Source organism: Schistocerca gregaria, chromosome X (assembly GCF_023897955.1).
Source record: "Schistocerca gregaria isolate iqSchGreg1 chromosome X, iqSchGreg1.2, whole genome shotgun sequence".
NCBI classification, from domain to species: domain Eukaryota; kingdom Metazoa; phylum Arthropoda; class Insecta; order Orthoptera; family Acrididae; genus Schistocerca; species Schistocerca gregaria.
Genome location: NC_064931.1, coordinates 652411083 through 652427981, shown reverse-complemented (window position 1 = coordinate 652427981; position 16899 = coordinate 652411083). Strand labels below are relative to the sequence as shown.

At 41.4% G+C, this 16899-nt stretch overlaps 1 protein-coding gene across 2 annotated transcripts in view; it reads left to right on the top strand.

The window, feature by feature from the left end:
• Positions 1 to 16899, top strand: part of LOC126297795 (uncharacterized) — a 164536-nt gene that overhangs the window by 105017 nt on the left and 42620 nt on the right. The gene's annotated exons all lie outside the window — the stretch shown is intronic.

The window sequence follows — 16899 nt, the reverse complement described above, 5'->3', positions numbered from 1 at the left end:
TCTCCTTCGCAGGTCCAAGCAGACTCATTTCGTCGACACTCCTATTCAACTCCTTCTTTAAGGTGGGTCAAACATATACAGGGTGCCCATAAAGTCCGTCTGCCATTTCAAAAAATTATAACTTTGAAACTACTAGAGACGGGGCATCCTGGATTTTTTCTGTAATGGCAGAATTTCAATGTGTGCCTCATTAGTCGCTCGTAGAACATCAAGGCGATGTTCGAGCTCTGCCCATGTACGGATCAGCGTTGCAACATCAACAGTTCCGATTGCTTCATTCATTCGCGAACGAAAAATAGCAATGTCATTCACTGACGCTGCGTACACGCGACAAAGATAGCGGTGGGGCTATGCGTTAGGACCATTACGACCCATCCACCTCTGAGGAAGTCTGTTATTCAGTACATCCTGCTCCTTGTTCAAACTGCAAAGTCGGAATGCACCATCATGTTGAAAGACGATGGATGGCTTGAGACACAGGTGGGCATCCATTTCGAGGGAGATCTTTGACACTGCCTGTCTTTTTAAAGTAAAGTTTTTGAAACACATCATTATGCTTGTTTTTGCAGGTGGTCCCCCCACCCCTACCCCCGCCCCTCACCTTCTTAAGGCGTCAATAATTCCGCAGTACAAGTGTCACAGATTTGGATTCTGCATACCAAAACACACATTGCGCCTTCTCTTGGAGTGTCGCCACTTTGATCCACTCCACACAAAATCTACAATAAAGTACAAAGAAAAAAATTAATACTTGCTAAACTTATTACAACAAACCACGATTCCCTATCGCTAATACTTTCCAAGCTGAGTTTTTTTAAATGATGGACACCCTGTACTTCGTTTCCTACCGAGTGGTATAAATACACTTGACAGGCACGATCTTCACTCTTTTCTGAGGAAAGATATTCTCCCGTGCTCGAGGCAGCTAACGAACGCCTATGTGGTGGCGCTTGACTCCGAGATAGCCAGTTCGAATACTGGTGAAGGAATACATTGTCACCGACAGTATTTGGCCTTTGAGGGGAGGGAAGTTAATGATGCGAACCTCCTGATCACCTGTCTTTGCGCCAATGGCCTAGATTAAATTCCAGATCTCTCCGCTGAGGCTCATAAAGTGAGGCCATGTGACACTTGATGGTGATTCGTCAGAGTGTGTGAGGATGAGAAGGCGGCGGGACCATTTAGCCGGTCCCGTTGCTGCAATTCGATGGCAGTAGGATATGTGCCGGCACCAGGTTTCACCTTCTTCTTCTATCATCAACACACAACACAAACATCACTTTATACAGTCGCTCATTACATTCACTTACACTCTTTATTTATGAAAGATATAATAAAGTGCGGATTGGAGCAAAATGTTAGTGACAGATATCTTAAGAAAAACTTATATCTAATCCAGCACATATAGACAAGAACAAAACGGGGCTGTACTTGCTTTTATAAACTAAAGGTCGTCTGACGCCCAGATGATCACGACGATTTACATGCTGATACGTGAAGTATTCGTACACAGTTTGAAAAGGTCCTGCATATCAGGAAACTGTAGCTGCTGGTTTACCACAGAAGTGCAACTTGTGATTCAACTACATCTATATCTACATCTACATTTATACTCCGCAAGCCACCCAACGGTGTGTGGCGGAGGGCACTTTACGTGCCACTGTCATTACCTCCCTTTTCTGTTCCACTCCCGTATGGTTCGCGGGCAGAACGACTGCCGGAAAGCCTCCGTGCGTGCTCGAATCTCTCTAATTTTACATTCGTGATCTCCTCGGGAGGTATAAGTAGGGGGAAGCAATATATTCGATACCTCATCAAGGAACGCACCTTCTCGAAACCTGGCGAGCAAGCTACACCGCGATGCAGAGCGCCTCTCTTGCAGAGTCTGCCACTTGAGTTTGCTAAACATCTCCGTAACACTATCACGGTTACCAAATAACCATGCGACGAAACGCGCCGCTCTTCTTTGGATCTTCTCTATCTCCTCCGTCAACCCGATCCCACACTGATGAGCAATACTCAAGTATAGGTCGAACGAGTGTTTTGTTGATGGACTACATTTTCTAAGGACTCTCCCAACGTATCTCAAACTGGTACCCGCCTTACCAACAATTAATTTTATATGATCATTCCACTTCAAATCGTTCCGTACGCATACTCCCAGGTCTTTTACAGAAGTAACTGCTACCAGCATTTGTTCCTCTATCATATAATCATACAATAAAGGATCCTTCTTTCTATATATTCGCAATACATTACATTTGTCTATATTAAGGGTCAGTTGCCACTCCCTGCACCAAGTGCCTATCCGCTGCAGATCTTCCTGCATTTCGCTGTAATTTTCTAATGCTGCAACTTCTCTGTATACTACAGCATCATCCGCGAAAAGCCGCATGGAACTTCCGACACTATCTACTAGGTCATTTATATATATTGTCATGAGCGTCCACACTCCAATTTTTCTCTAATGAGTAGATTGCGTGAGCGTTTTAAATTTTTAAATTCGGCCACTATTTGTGTGAAATATCGAAAATCAAAATTTTATTGCTCCTGGAAGCCGTAGGCAACATGTAACTGTGGCCTGGTCCCGGGATAGTCGTTTGGTAATATAGATTTTCTGTGCCGCGATTCCAGATCAGGTACGCAGGTACTTTTTCTCGGAACAGTAGGTCAGCATCAGTGGTGCAAGCTTTATCGGCGTAGCTTGATCAGAAATCTGACTCGGTACAAAATTACCTGTTTTATTACGGCCCTTATTTACTAGGCTGTGCTTTACAACAAGAGATATTCCAAATACAATACAAGCACTAATTTAGTTTTATTGTGCCGCATAGACTCATGACATACGATCTCTTCAGCATTTCGGAACTAAAATCACCTCCACAATACGGTATTCAGAACTTCTGATTATAAACTTTCAATACCGGCTCAGTGACAGCGGCAGGAATTACTCGTGAAATTCTAAGCAAAAATAACTGTTACTTAATCTATGAAGCGGCGTTGCATTCTAATCAGAAAAAGAAGAGGGCCACGCCAAAAGACAAGTCTGGGAAGCGAGACGACCGTTGCTCACCCTTGCTTTGTCTAACTAGCGATGCTGAGGAAGAGGCTGTGTGAATGCATAATGACTTTTCATCTGTTCAGCTGCCTTGGGCGTGGAACGACAACTATGTTTTCACAGGTGACTCTTGTTCTTCTGAAGCCCCCTGTGTACAACCAAGAGAAAGGAAACAGGCAGGTCCAGAACGGGGCAGTGGACAAAGAGGACAGTACTTCCTGTGAGTCAGGCGCCAAGGACGCGTGGGAAGACTGCGTGTGTAACGAACATTCTAGCAGGCACAAGGGGATAACACAGATGAACAATATTCTTACTTTAAGAATATGGCGGAATGACGCCTAAATTTAAACAAAAATTCTCTGAAGACTGACTGTTTTTAAGAAGAAATGAACGTCAGTGTTTAGAGTCTCCTCGAATTCGGATTTATTAGCGCTGTATATGTGGGATGGAATCCGCTTTGACTTTAAAAATAAATAAATAAATAAATCCCGGCATTGGCCTTAGGGGGTTTAGAGAAATTACAGGAAACGTGAAAGAAACTATGCGAACAAAGATTTCATGTCCGCTCCTTCCGGATTCACGGTACTCTCGTAATTATTTGGCTGCCTGTTTTCGTTCAGCCCTCTATTCAAGCAATCGGTATAGCAAACACGAGGAAATTACTGAAGGAGATAATGAATGTTACTACGTTGATATCAAATTCAGGCATTCCGCTGAATAGTCTTCTCCAGTTCTCCCTGAATTGCTTCAGTATTAGACTAATCATCTCCTTAAAGAAAGTGGCGACGAAGTGTAATTTTTCCCAACCAAGAGGGAATGTTTTTACTCGCGTAATTTCAGGACCAGGCTGAGCTTAAATTCAGAGCCACTTCATAACTACTGCTGTAATAATAAGTTATTCTTACGATTATAGATAGTTCGTCAAAAAATGTCAATCTTTCTTTTTTTTTTTCGACGATTGCCCAAACCCAGGAAGTTATATCAACTGACAACCAGGATCCTTTTTTTCCTCACTACAGTTCGTTTCCCATGTGGATGATAGTATGTTGTAAGCGGGTGCTCCAAATTACTGGTCACTTTGTTAGTTAACTATTCTTGGCATAGATTTGAGTTAGAACTACACACGCACGATTCATCCGTTCAAGGCGCAAAATATTCTTGAAATACAAAATTTTCGTCATCTCAGAAAACGTCCCACTACATGGATCATCAGTGCTTGAATGCCTTGTATAATTTAGTCCCCAGTAGTTTCGGAGTGCGCTCGTTCTATGATTTGTGAATGCGGTCTTGATTGAACTGTGCTAGACCGTATGTACTGGGTGATTTGAAACCCGTTTTTTACACAAGCTCATGGCCTGGGAGGCCCTCAAGGCAGCTTTGTTGAAAGATGCACTCAGTGTGAATTCTGGGATAGCATACTGCGGCACATCCAAGAATGAAACACATGGTACCTTGTTTGCTTATCACAGTTGAGCACCTTTTTCAAGCAAACAGACCACAATGACAATGAAGTGACCCACATTTCGTCTGCTAATTTTACGGTTTATATTTAACCTATTTAGTTGAATTGTTCAAATCACATATCACACCGCTACGGTTCTCTTCTGTTAAGTTCGTCGGTGAATCTGGTAAACACACTATAGAATGTTGTGCTGATACAGAACAGATGCTGTAACTGCAGTCATCATAAATCATTATTCTAGAATTTGTAACAGTTAAGTTTAGTGTGTTACAGATCTCACCAATCAATTGTAAGTCCATATACAAGAATTACAAATTTCTCTGAAATCAGAATTATGTGTTAATACGCCCAAACCGTTTCTAAGACTATTCCCTAAATTCCAGTTTCTTGTAGCGTTTAGTTTGCTCAACGTATTTTTTTATGCATCCGTTGTGAATATATTAGTACAGTGACAGTGACTCCTAACGGAGCTCAACTTCCTTCTATTTACTGAAATCTCAGAATGAATAAGTCAGTTAGATAAATAGCAATAACTTCAGTACGTATTGTCATTATACCAAGAAGCGGTATACAATGACGTTAATGACGGTATCAATAGGAAATTCTTCTTCTATTGCTACTCTCAACGTACGTAATCCAGAGAAGAGAACTTGTAACACCCCTCCTCCCCTCCAATACGTAGACCAAGTTCAGAGTGTGTCACATCAAGATGATTTTTAGTGCCTCGATACGACTACACTTATATTTATAATACTTTTTCGTCACATAATTCCATATTATGTGCCACTTAACAATTGTTTAAGAGCAAAACAACTTTTCTACGAATATTTACTAGGAGAACGCTACAAAGAGTTGTTCTGACATTAGAAAAAAGCGTGCCAGTCCAAGGCAGCTGTCAGCGAAGGTTCACACAAGCCAACTAGAAAAGAAGTGTCACTGCCGCGCAGCGCCAATTGTTGTTGTTGTTGTGGTCTTCAGTCCTCAGACTGGTTTGATGCATCTTTCTATGCTACTCTATCCTGTGCAAGCTTCTTCATCTCCCAGTATCTACTACAACCTACATCCTTCTGAATCTGCTTATTGTATTCATCTCTTGGTCTCCCTCTACGATATTTTCCCTCCACGCTGCCCTCCAATACCAAATTGGTGATATCTTGATGCCTCAGAACATGTCCTACCAACCGATCCCTTCTTCTAGTCAAATTGTGCCACAAACTCCTCTGCTCGCCAATTCTATTCAATACCTCGTCATTAGTTATGTGATCTACCCATCTAATCTTCAGCATTCTTCTGTAGCACCACATTTCGAAAACTTCTATTCTCTTCTTGTCCAAACTATTTATCGTCCAAGTTTCACTTCCATACATTGCTACACTCCATACAAATACTTTCAGAAACGACTTCCTGACACTTAAATCTACGCCAGTTACCATCCGTATATTCCTTCACTGTTGACACAGCAGAAGGTCCTTCCTACATTGATGATACACATTCATGTACTCCCCTCAGCAATATTACGATTATGGAATTAAATTACGTGTCTTACAAATTGTGAGTAGCAACACACCTCCAAGGAGCGTTCCAAACAAGGAACTATGGGATTAAAGTGAGAAGATGGAGTTGGTTCTTCCTTACGCTGACTTGTTTTCTGTTGAAGATGATCGGCCACGAGATGAGTTAGTCGCAGTATAGCGCTGTCGTCTTGGAGAATGAAACTATCACATGTTTCATCGGTGTTAGCATCCTGTTCCAGTCGCGAATGGTTAATGGTAAGAATGAGTGCCGGTTAGCCTCCGTGTAAGTTCGAATCCTTCTAATATTACCTTCGTCTGTTCGCGAGAGATACGTACGAGGAAACAATGTATTAGTGGACTCTTCTAGGAATGTACGCTCCCGGAACTGAAACAGTAAACCGCAGCGTGATGCAAAACGCCTGTTTTGCAGTGTCTGCCACTGCAGTTGACTGAGCATCTCCGCGACGCTATCGCGCTTACTAAACGCACCTGTGACGAAGCGCGCTGCTCCTTTTAGGATATTCGCTAATTTCCCTACCAATCCTATCTGGTACGGACCCCAGACTGACGAGAAATATTCAAGTATTGGTGGAAAGAGAGTTTTATAAGCTACCTCCTTTGTGGGTGGGCTACACTACCCGAGTGTCCTTCCAATAAATACAAGCCTTACTTGAAATTAGTTTTATGCGGTTGCTCCAAGCATACTACTAGATATTTAATGGGTGTGACGGCGTCCAGCGATTGTTCTGTAGTCGTTTAGTCGTTAATAGTACTGCCTTTTTACACTTAATGCGTTACATGTGTTTTGGTCGAGGCTCAATTGATAATCGTTGCTCCAAGCGCCGCTCCTCTGCAAGTCTTCCTGCATTTCCCTACAATTTTAGATTTTTGCGACTTCTACGTGGGCGATAACTCGGAACGGGATAGAAATGTTACGTCCATTTGTTCGCGCAAAGTGGTATTTACGAAGCTACCGCCACTCTTCTGTTTGCTGCAAATTGGCTGTCGCAAGAATTCCGAGGTAATTTAATCGTAAAATGATCAAATTATAAAAATTGCATGGGGTTGCTTTGTCTAAAAGAACACGTTGGTCGTAAAATACCTACCCGAAAAGTTGCATCAGTGAACCAGTCGGAAGAGGGTTGTAACTTTGGAAACACTGCACTTGCTGCGTGCTTTGCTGGCAGCGCTCCTTGCGAATGTCGTCAAACAGTTGTGGCATAATTTTCCTTGCAATTATCCGCCGCACGCAAACCGGGAAGTCACCCACGCAACTGCACGTTCTGACATCTGCGCTCGGCTACTTGTTCTGTCCACAGGCACTTTCCAAAATCGTTACTACAGACAAAAGACTTAGACGTTACTTATTGATTAAGCCCTTGACTAGACAAAAAATTGAACAGGAATATTCGTTGGTGGTGTAATGGTAAAGCAGGCGAGTGGGAAACGAAAGGTCGTGGGATCGACTCTTGCTCGGCCCACAGAATTTTCTTTCTGCCTTTCTGCCTTCACTTCTGAACGATGTGAAGATTTGTCAGGAACGACACCTGTTTCGGATTCCACATTAAACTGTAGGTCCCTTTTCCCCGAAGGGTTATTGGGACATGTTACAGAGACGCAAGTCACCGAACTAGCGTCCAATTGAAGGACTTGTGTTGCGACCAGACGAAACCACTTTCGTCCGGCCATAACTGTGGGTCCTTTGATCGTTCTGGGAGAAGGCTCACGAAGCTAGAACACATAAAATATTGGCTCACTTTCTTACATAAATGAGTAGAAGATTTTCATAATTTTGTCTCAGGAGTACTGGGCAATCTGCAGCTGTCACTGACTATGAAAGCACAACTTGCTGCACAGATTAACACACTATTTTCTCGCAGTACCAAATGCAAAATTTACGAAAGTACATTTCATGAGAAACTTTAACTGTCATTGACGTACACTATGATGTTGACTGCTGTAGCCAAGGTCTCGAACTAGGCTGAGCTCTTGCATGCTCAATACTATATTGACCTCTGATGCGAGGGTACTGTGTGCCGAGAGGGAAGCGTGGTCTTCAAGAGCACCTCCCATACGTCGTTGGGGATTGCAGCGTGCCCTCGCTAATGACTTTGCTATCGATTAGCGTTTCCGACTTTGGTATGGCACCGCGATCTCAGGACGACACCACACTTGAGCCACACCAAATTATTATTCTCTGCATATTATATTTTATTTGTGCACACGACATTTTGGTACACATCTAACCATCGCCCTATTTTCCAATCCATGGCTGTCAAATCTATAAATTGTAGGGAATCCTAAAGTGAGTATTTTTAGATGGGAAATCCGTGATCGAAAACCCATATTTCGGTTAGTTCGAGGTCTTGAAAGAGTAGTGCACGTTTGATCCATGTTTGTAAACTTCTTACATATGTTTCACACCAAAAAACTGCTTGTTACAATACGGAGAGTGCTGATAGAGCAACAGTTACACTCCTATCACATAAAAATGGGGTCAAATGATTTTACAGGATGTTTCAAAGTCTTTGCAAGAAACATCGAGTAGTGATAGATCTCGCCATGGGGAACAACTTTTGTTAGAGACAAAATGTTCACTGATGCTTCCGATGGAACAAAGGTATCCGTTAGTATTCCCCGGTCCTGGGGTAACGAGATTTCACCAAAGTAGCAGGGTCTACCAACTAGATATGCAGCATACTACCTACCCCAGAAACAGATAGTGATTTTCAACAAGAAAATCATAAGAATGAGTACCTCTAAGCATAGAAAGATATTTTACAAGCGAATCAGGAACTTCAATTTTTCTCAGCCTACCACCTTTCACACGGAGAAAATGATTGGATGATAGACAACACATAATGCATATGAACGTCAAGAGTTACCGCCGTTAAAGGGCATAACCAGTCTTGACACCTAGCGTCGCTGGGAAGCATCAGTGGACTTAAGCCTCTAACAGAAGCTGTTCTTCACGACGTGATGTATCACCCCTAGACGTTTCTCGCAAAGAGCTTGAAACACCTGCCTATATATTAACGGCGACTATGATTCGATGCCATTCACACAAGCTGGCTTTTCCAGGTATATTTTCCTCCTACCCCTCCCCGTTCCCTAACACAGCTCCACCTCCCTTCGCATTTTCAATCATGCAGATGTCTGTTACATGCACGTGACGTTAGCACATTAGAGTGTTGCTGTTCTCTATGTGGCAGCATTACCGTGATAACAATATACTCAATGTTCGTGTTAATTCCCATCAATTTTCTGGTTTCTTTCTGATTTATGGGAACTAATGTGCGAGTGCTTCTACAGTATGCTTCTCGGTACTAGTTCCGTATAGATCAATGTCTTGTCTTAAGATCTTTTTGTTTATCAGGAGCACCGCAATCATAATTTACATATACCTGATGTGGTATTGTTACATTGTGTAATACTGAACCCCAGTTACTAGTACATGTGTATCCCGTTTGACAGTTAAACGCAGAGATTTCCTAGTGTCGTACGTATTCGCGCGAGCAGGAGCAATGGCTTAAAATTTCGTTTCCTTTTAAGACAGTCTACTAACGTTCCGTTAATAACCATCCCACCTACCAGAGGCAGGTCAATTGCATCTCTGTCTTAGCAAAAATATTTCTGGAGAATATTGTTAACGCGTATTAATATAACATTATTCATTTCATTAATATTGACCGAGGTTTTATTCTTTTGCTCTCCTTTGTTGCTGCCTGAAAATAAAATTTGGAAACTGGAAAATACTGTGTGACTAATGTAAATTGCTCTGATTATCATTAGCTGCAAAATTTGTTACCAGAAACTGTTCGATAAATTATGAGTTCCTGTTATAACTGTAAAACTTCAGTTCAGAAATAATGACGGTCAGATGACGTTAGCTACCCCTCCCCCCACCCTCAAAAAAAGCTTTTTGTATATTTTTCTCATCGTTTGCCTTTGATTAATTTATAAAATGCAAAAATTTTATTCCGTGCTTTTTGGTGAATACATCCTATTTATCAAAACTCGGTAACTAGACTATCCTCAAGTGAGGTTTTTCAGGTCGCTTCCTTCCATTGAGACAAAATATTGCAGAGACCAGTAGAGCACCGTATACCCCAAAACTTTGAAGTCACTTGTCTGTCCGATAAGCTGTGAAATGACTGTTGCCTTATCCTTAGCAACTAATCAGACGCAAAAGTCCTTAAAGTCTTTTCTTCTCCTTTCTCTTCGAAAACTTGTAACACCTCTGTTCGATGTATACTCTCACTCTTATATGAGTGAGGAAATAAATACTTCAAGTTGATTCTGTTCTTATGTAGATTTTATAGCACTGTTGTATTAGACAGTAGAGTTTTAGCAGTAACATAAGGTTCACGTCAGTAATCATGGTCCTTGCAGTTTACTTGTAGAATAATTGTTTACATTGTTTAAAATCGTTCTGAGGCATAATTACGGTTAAATGGACAGTTTCTCACATGTGATTTGGTAGTAGGTAGTGGTGACTACCCCAAGCAATTTTCACTGTTTGGGGGAATAAAAAGTGAAAATCAATGTAAACTACAACAAAAATATATCTTATCGTGAACAAGCCGTAAGATGATGAACCTGATGGTTCGAAACCAGTGACGGCGCTATTTATGTGAATAAATAGTATTATAAAAAGTGGCTGATTGATGTTATCTTCTCTGCAAGAATCAACATGTATTACTTCTAGAATTCCGTTATATCTACTTTTCCAGGTCTATTTTTCCATCTCTTCAATATTCGTAAAACAGACACGACTCAACAAATACAGGCTGACGATGGAACTAATTTCTCCAACTATAACTGCAACATTCGGAGGATCTCTTCATGCTTATGCAAGTCAATTTGCAGCACATTTCAGTTTTAGCAAAGTCTAATGTGCCAGGATTATTTATTTTGTTTGTATAGATCGACTAGTCGCTTCTGAAGCTAGAGCATCAGATTCCAGTTCCTTGGCATTTTTAATCAATTTCGAACGACTCTGAATCGTTTCATTAACAAAGATATGTATAATTCTATGACAAAAAAAGTTTTCAATGTATACTAAAAAATGTCGTTCTCGATAAGCATCGATTCAGTTAGACATTAAACAACACCTAACTGTACCTTCTCGTGTTTATACTCGTAAACGCTTCCAGAGTTCTGATTGCGTCACCCCACAAGACCATTAATCGTCTTCTACAAAACAGTTAACGTCAGGTTATTACGAGATATAATAACTTGCAGTTTATGTTGTCAGTAGCTGCTGGATGTGGGACTTCACACTATCTTGCGTCTGGATCTAGTCTAGTAACGCGTCCGTCATGGAAACGTTAATTATTTCACACTGAAAGTCTGAATAGATCACTGTTCATTTTAAAAAGAAGCAAAACTACAATGTCCCTTTGACAAGTAATTAACGAAATCGTCTCTCGCAGTATCATTGGATAATGTTATATAAAGGCGTTTCCTGGATATTGGCGTGTAACTTTCAAATGATGCATTAACTCACATACAGTAAGGAAAGAAAACCAGGAAAGTTTCTGCCGGTTGCTTTTCAGTTGAAGGGAAATAGTAGGTACGCATGAAAAACTTAGGGGATTTTACCGGTAGACATGTTATTTATGCATACCTGGTAATGCTTCATCATTGCATTAAAAACAGTGTAAATAAACGACGATTACCAGTATTTCATAAACGAAACTTTGAACCCCATGTTATTGACTGTACGAGAAACGCCCAGCAAACTTGTTGAGAACAGTAAAGGTTCTGTAACAGAATGTAGGCTATGTGGAAATGACCAGGTGCGTTACATAAAAGTCACCGTTTGAGCAAATATTATTATTGTTATTATTATTTATCAGAGGGCTGCTTGACACTTGTTATTTACTTTCGTAGATCTACTATCCGTCCCAATTAGAGAAGACTGAATGTAAATTCAGGAGAAGTAGCAGTAGAATGGAGGGAAGAATAAGCATAAGATAAAAATGAGGGCGCGCATCACTACATGTGCGGCCGGATTTCCAGTCCAGTTCCTGCCGCCTCCCTCCTACAATATTAAGGCCTGACAGAGCATCCGACAAAGTTAGTCGTGTGGAACTGCCCAGGACACCTGCAAAGTGAATAGGCCCTTGATCTTGCAAACCTCTCAAATGTCGTCTTCAGTTCAACTTCCGGCACTAACCACAACGTCCGCTTTCTCCACCAACAACGTAATATGTGTAGAACGATGACATGAAAAACACGTATTCTAATACTGTATGCAAAGTAGAATTTTCACATAATCAACAGCTGTGGGAACGTTATTGCCCAGTGCAGATTATTCGTACCGTTTAACGGTTCGCTGCAACCCTTTCGGTATGAAGCTTTCCCAGGAACGACTGGATAAATTATTCAACTATGCAACACTAATGATTACTGACTACTCGCAGTTGCACAGAAAGGAAACGCAAGCAGTAAATTTTATGGAAGCATTTATAGAAAAAGCTACTTGCCAACGAAGTTCGATTGACAATGGCCGCGGGTGGCTACGCAGCCTAGTAACATTTGGCCTTCGGAAATCTTCCGGGCAGCAGAGACACTAGCGGAAGTACCATCCTCGCATTTTAAAGAAGGCAGAGGCGGTGAAAAAGTTATGGCACTGTGCTCGTATTGATCTAGCCAAACTGATTTAAGTTGCATTTTCATTTACATAAATCATTTCAGGGATGATAGAACGGTTCCTCCAGCAGGTCAGAGCCGATGTTTTCCTCCACCTGCAATTCACCCTCACCCAAATAAATCACACCCTGTCAGTCTCCTTTTGTATTAAGGCTACATTAAATTCCAACCTTCCTTCGGACTATTTGTTAGTAAACGTACATGAAATGAGCACTGGTAAAGTATATGCAGATCCGTATGACAGGCAAACAAAGAAAAACTAAGCAGCAACTTCCTTGAAAACTGACGGCACTGAGAAAAACCTACACAAATTCAAGTTTGCCGAAAAGAGTGAGGAAACACAATTCAGTTACCACACTGTAACTCGAGACAACAAAATAAAGAAAGAAAAGAAGACCAGGATTTAAAGTCCTGTCGACGACGTCATCAAGGACGGAGCTTAAAATCGAATAGCGAAGGGATGGGAAAGGAAACTGGCCATGTTCATTTTGAAGGAACCCATCCGTCATTTGCTTTAAACGATTTAGACATACTACAGAAAAACTGAGTCTGGGAGGCGAAAGGGGCTTTGAACCACCACCTTTCCGAACGTGAGCCCAGTTTCTTAACGTTGCACCACCTCTCTTGCTTTGATGAAACAACACTAGCAATTAACTATCCAGGAAATACGTATTAAAATAGTCTTTATAGTCTCTTTGTGTGGCTTAACGTTCCTCTTACAGTGGCATTACTGAAGGTGGGTATCTTTTTCGGATTTCGTAAGAATGTGGCCTTTGAGAGAAGTACAGGGTTATCCATAAGTACCGCTGGGATTTCACAAGGCAACTGCACGAAAACGACAAGATATACCGAAAAAGACACATATTAGTGGATGGAGCATATCTCCAAGTTTCGATTCGTGATAAGCGCAGTGGTATTGTTGCAGATCACACCACTAGGGACAAGCTGTCAGAACATGGAGACAAATTATCTGCTCCATGTTGTAGCAACGAACGGCGCGCCTGCAGATAGGCAACCCAATCAACGGATTTACTTGACGGGTTGCTTTGCGCCTTCTTGCCACAGGGACGGTAATGACTTGCATACACACACACACACACACACACACACACACACACACACACTCTCACCCACCCACCCACCCACACACACACACACACACACACACACACACACACATTGACGTATTAAAACAGAATTAGAGCTCTCATCATCACAATGACACAAGTAAGGGCATTGTACTGCGTAATATTGATTGTAAAAAACTGTCACCAGTAGATCCAGAATGTAACAGTAGTCACAAACTCTAGTAACAGGTTTTTTTTTTTTTGACCGTATGATGCGCTACCATACCCAGAAAACTATGTCAACTGGCTCTGGCCGCGGAAACCTATACAATAATATTAAAATCCCGAATGCAGGTACTGTTTTGTCTTTGTTGTTATTGACAAGATTGACTGTTTCAGAATACCGGAGTGTATTTTAAGGAAACAGGTGTATTAGTTTATATTGAGAAGTGAATATTTTCGTTCGTAATTAAATTTCCTTTATTGTCTGTAGGACGATCACAATAAAATCAAACCGGTTTGATCGAGAGACTGCAAGACGCTACGCTCTTTTTAGAGAAATCTTCAATCATCTCCGATAACCTCTATATGAATCTTCACTCTTCACTTCTAAGGAACCATAGGCGGTGTAGACTGGTTGTATCGTGGTATTCTTCCCCAGAATTTTAACACCTAACACGCAGGTGCTCTGGGCGTGCTTTCTGTCGATATAGCACTAGCCAAAAACTCCAACTAATACCAATACGATACTTGTAATACAGCAGTTATATATCTTCACTTTAATACACCAATCGTTTCAATTGTTCAAACTTCTAGATCGGACGCACGCAGAACATTTGAGAAGAACGAATCTACCGCACCAGTCTTAAAGAGAAATACGGGGTGATTATAATTAAAGTTAAACTTTCAAACCGCTCTAGAAATGACACCACTCGTCAGAATGACATCAAATTGCAACGCAAAGATATCAGAGAAGGGGGAAAACGTATGGCAGAAGAAAAATAAATAATTACAAAATGTAGCAATAGATAGTGCTGTAAGCATCATAATTTAATAGTTGTCGACTACAAATGACAAATGAATCATACAACAATGCCTAAGGTGTACGTTTGACGTTAAACAAACTGTACTACTTAGTGTGCATGGGTGTACAGGTGTGATACTGTTAGTTACGTAAGCCCATCCACTACGGCAAGGTCATATCACATCGGATGGAAAAAAGTCGGTTTTTAATTGTCATGAGGGTAAAAAACGCATGCAAAGCATCAATCACATCGGTTTTTAATTATCCTGAGGCCAAATACCGCATAAAAAGCATCAATCAAAATCAAATCGGATTATTAATTTCCGTGTAACTGGCGCAAAACATGTTTAATTTTCTGTCCACCGTTTTCTGCATCAAGTTGAAATCGAGAAACAGTATGTTCCACAAATGATCGAACTGTTTCCGGGGTCACGTTCAGAATGTATTGCGCAACGCGTGCCGTCAGTACAGTTAAGTTTAGAATCGGAACACTGAACACAACATCTTTCAGATAGCCCCACAGCCAGAAGTCACGCGGATTAAGATCAGGTGATAGGGACGGCCAGGCTGTAGGGAAATGGCGGCTGATAATTCTAGCATTTCCGAAATGGTGCTGGAGCAGCTGCTTAACTGGATTTGCAATGTGTGGAGGTGCGCCATCTTGCACAAGAATGATACCATCCACACATCCACGCTGTTCGAGAACTGGATGAGGGGGTTGCGCAAAAGGCACTCATAGCACTTACCAGTGATGGTACAGGTAAAAGGACTGGAAGCACCTGTATCTTCGAAAAACTGTGGCCCTATGATAAATGATGCCGCAAATCCACACCACACAGTGACCTTTTCAGAATGAAGTGGTACTGGATGATTGGCGTGTGGATTTTCCGTTGACAATATTCGACAGTTCTGTGTGTTGATATATCCTGTCAGATGTAAGTGGGCTTCGTCTGTTCACATAATCTTCCACGGCCAATCATTGTCCACTTCCATGCGAGCAAGAAATTCTAAAGCAAAGGTCTCTGTTGCTGGCAGGTCAACACGAAGCAACTCGTGCACGTGGGTAATTTTGAATGGATATCAAAGAAGGGTGTTTCGTAGGATTTTACGCACCGTGCTCACAGGTACGTCCAATGTTCGGGCAGTTCTCCGTGCACTGCACGTTTGCACACCACCACTCGTCTCCTCTTGCCTTGCTGTGGCCACTGCTTCCACTGACGTCGAATCAATTCGCGGAACTTCTGCAGAGCAACGTGTGCACAGCTTTACAAGCAGAGCGCGATCCTGCATTTAGACAGTCATGATGAACGCCGCAGACGTGTACCCGGCGGGTTTATACCAACTTCAATAGGTCATGTTTTCATTTACGTATTCTGACACATACAGCGCCATCTATTGATCAATTTTCACACTATTTTTTCTTCTTCTGCCATACGTTTCCGCCCTTCTGCGATAATATTCCGTTGCAATTTGACGTCATTCTGACCAGTGGTGTTATTTCTACAGCGTTTTGAATGTTTAATTATAATCATGCTGTATATGACGCTATTTAAGCTATTTAAAAGAGTTACGGAAATGTTTATTTGCTCACTGCCAGTCAATTTTACATATTATTTTCTAGTTTTACTTGTTTATTTTTTATCTTCGGCGCGTTGAACGCTTGTTACAACAGACTACACAGATACAGGTGCCGCAGTAATTAAAAATACTGGACTCGTAGTCTGGAGGATCAGGGTTGAAATCCACCTCCGGCCATTGCAATGTACTGGGTGATCAAAAAGTCAGTATAAATTTGAAAACTGAATAAATCACGGAATAATGTAGATAGGGAGGTACAAGTTGACACATATGCTTGGAATGACATGAGGTTTTATTAGAATCAAAAAAATACAAACGTTCAAAAAATGTCCGACAGATGGCGCTTCATCTGATCAAAATAGCAATAATTAGCATAACAAAGTAAGACAAAGCAAAGATGATGTTCTTTAGAAGAAATGCTCAATATGTCCACCATCATTCCTCAACAATAGCTGTAGTCGAGGAATAATGTTGTGAACAGCACTGTGAAGCATGTCCCGAGTTATGGTGAGGCATTAGCGTCGAATGTTGTCTTAAAG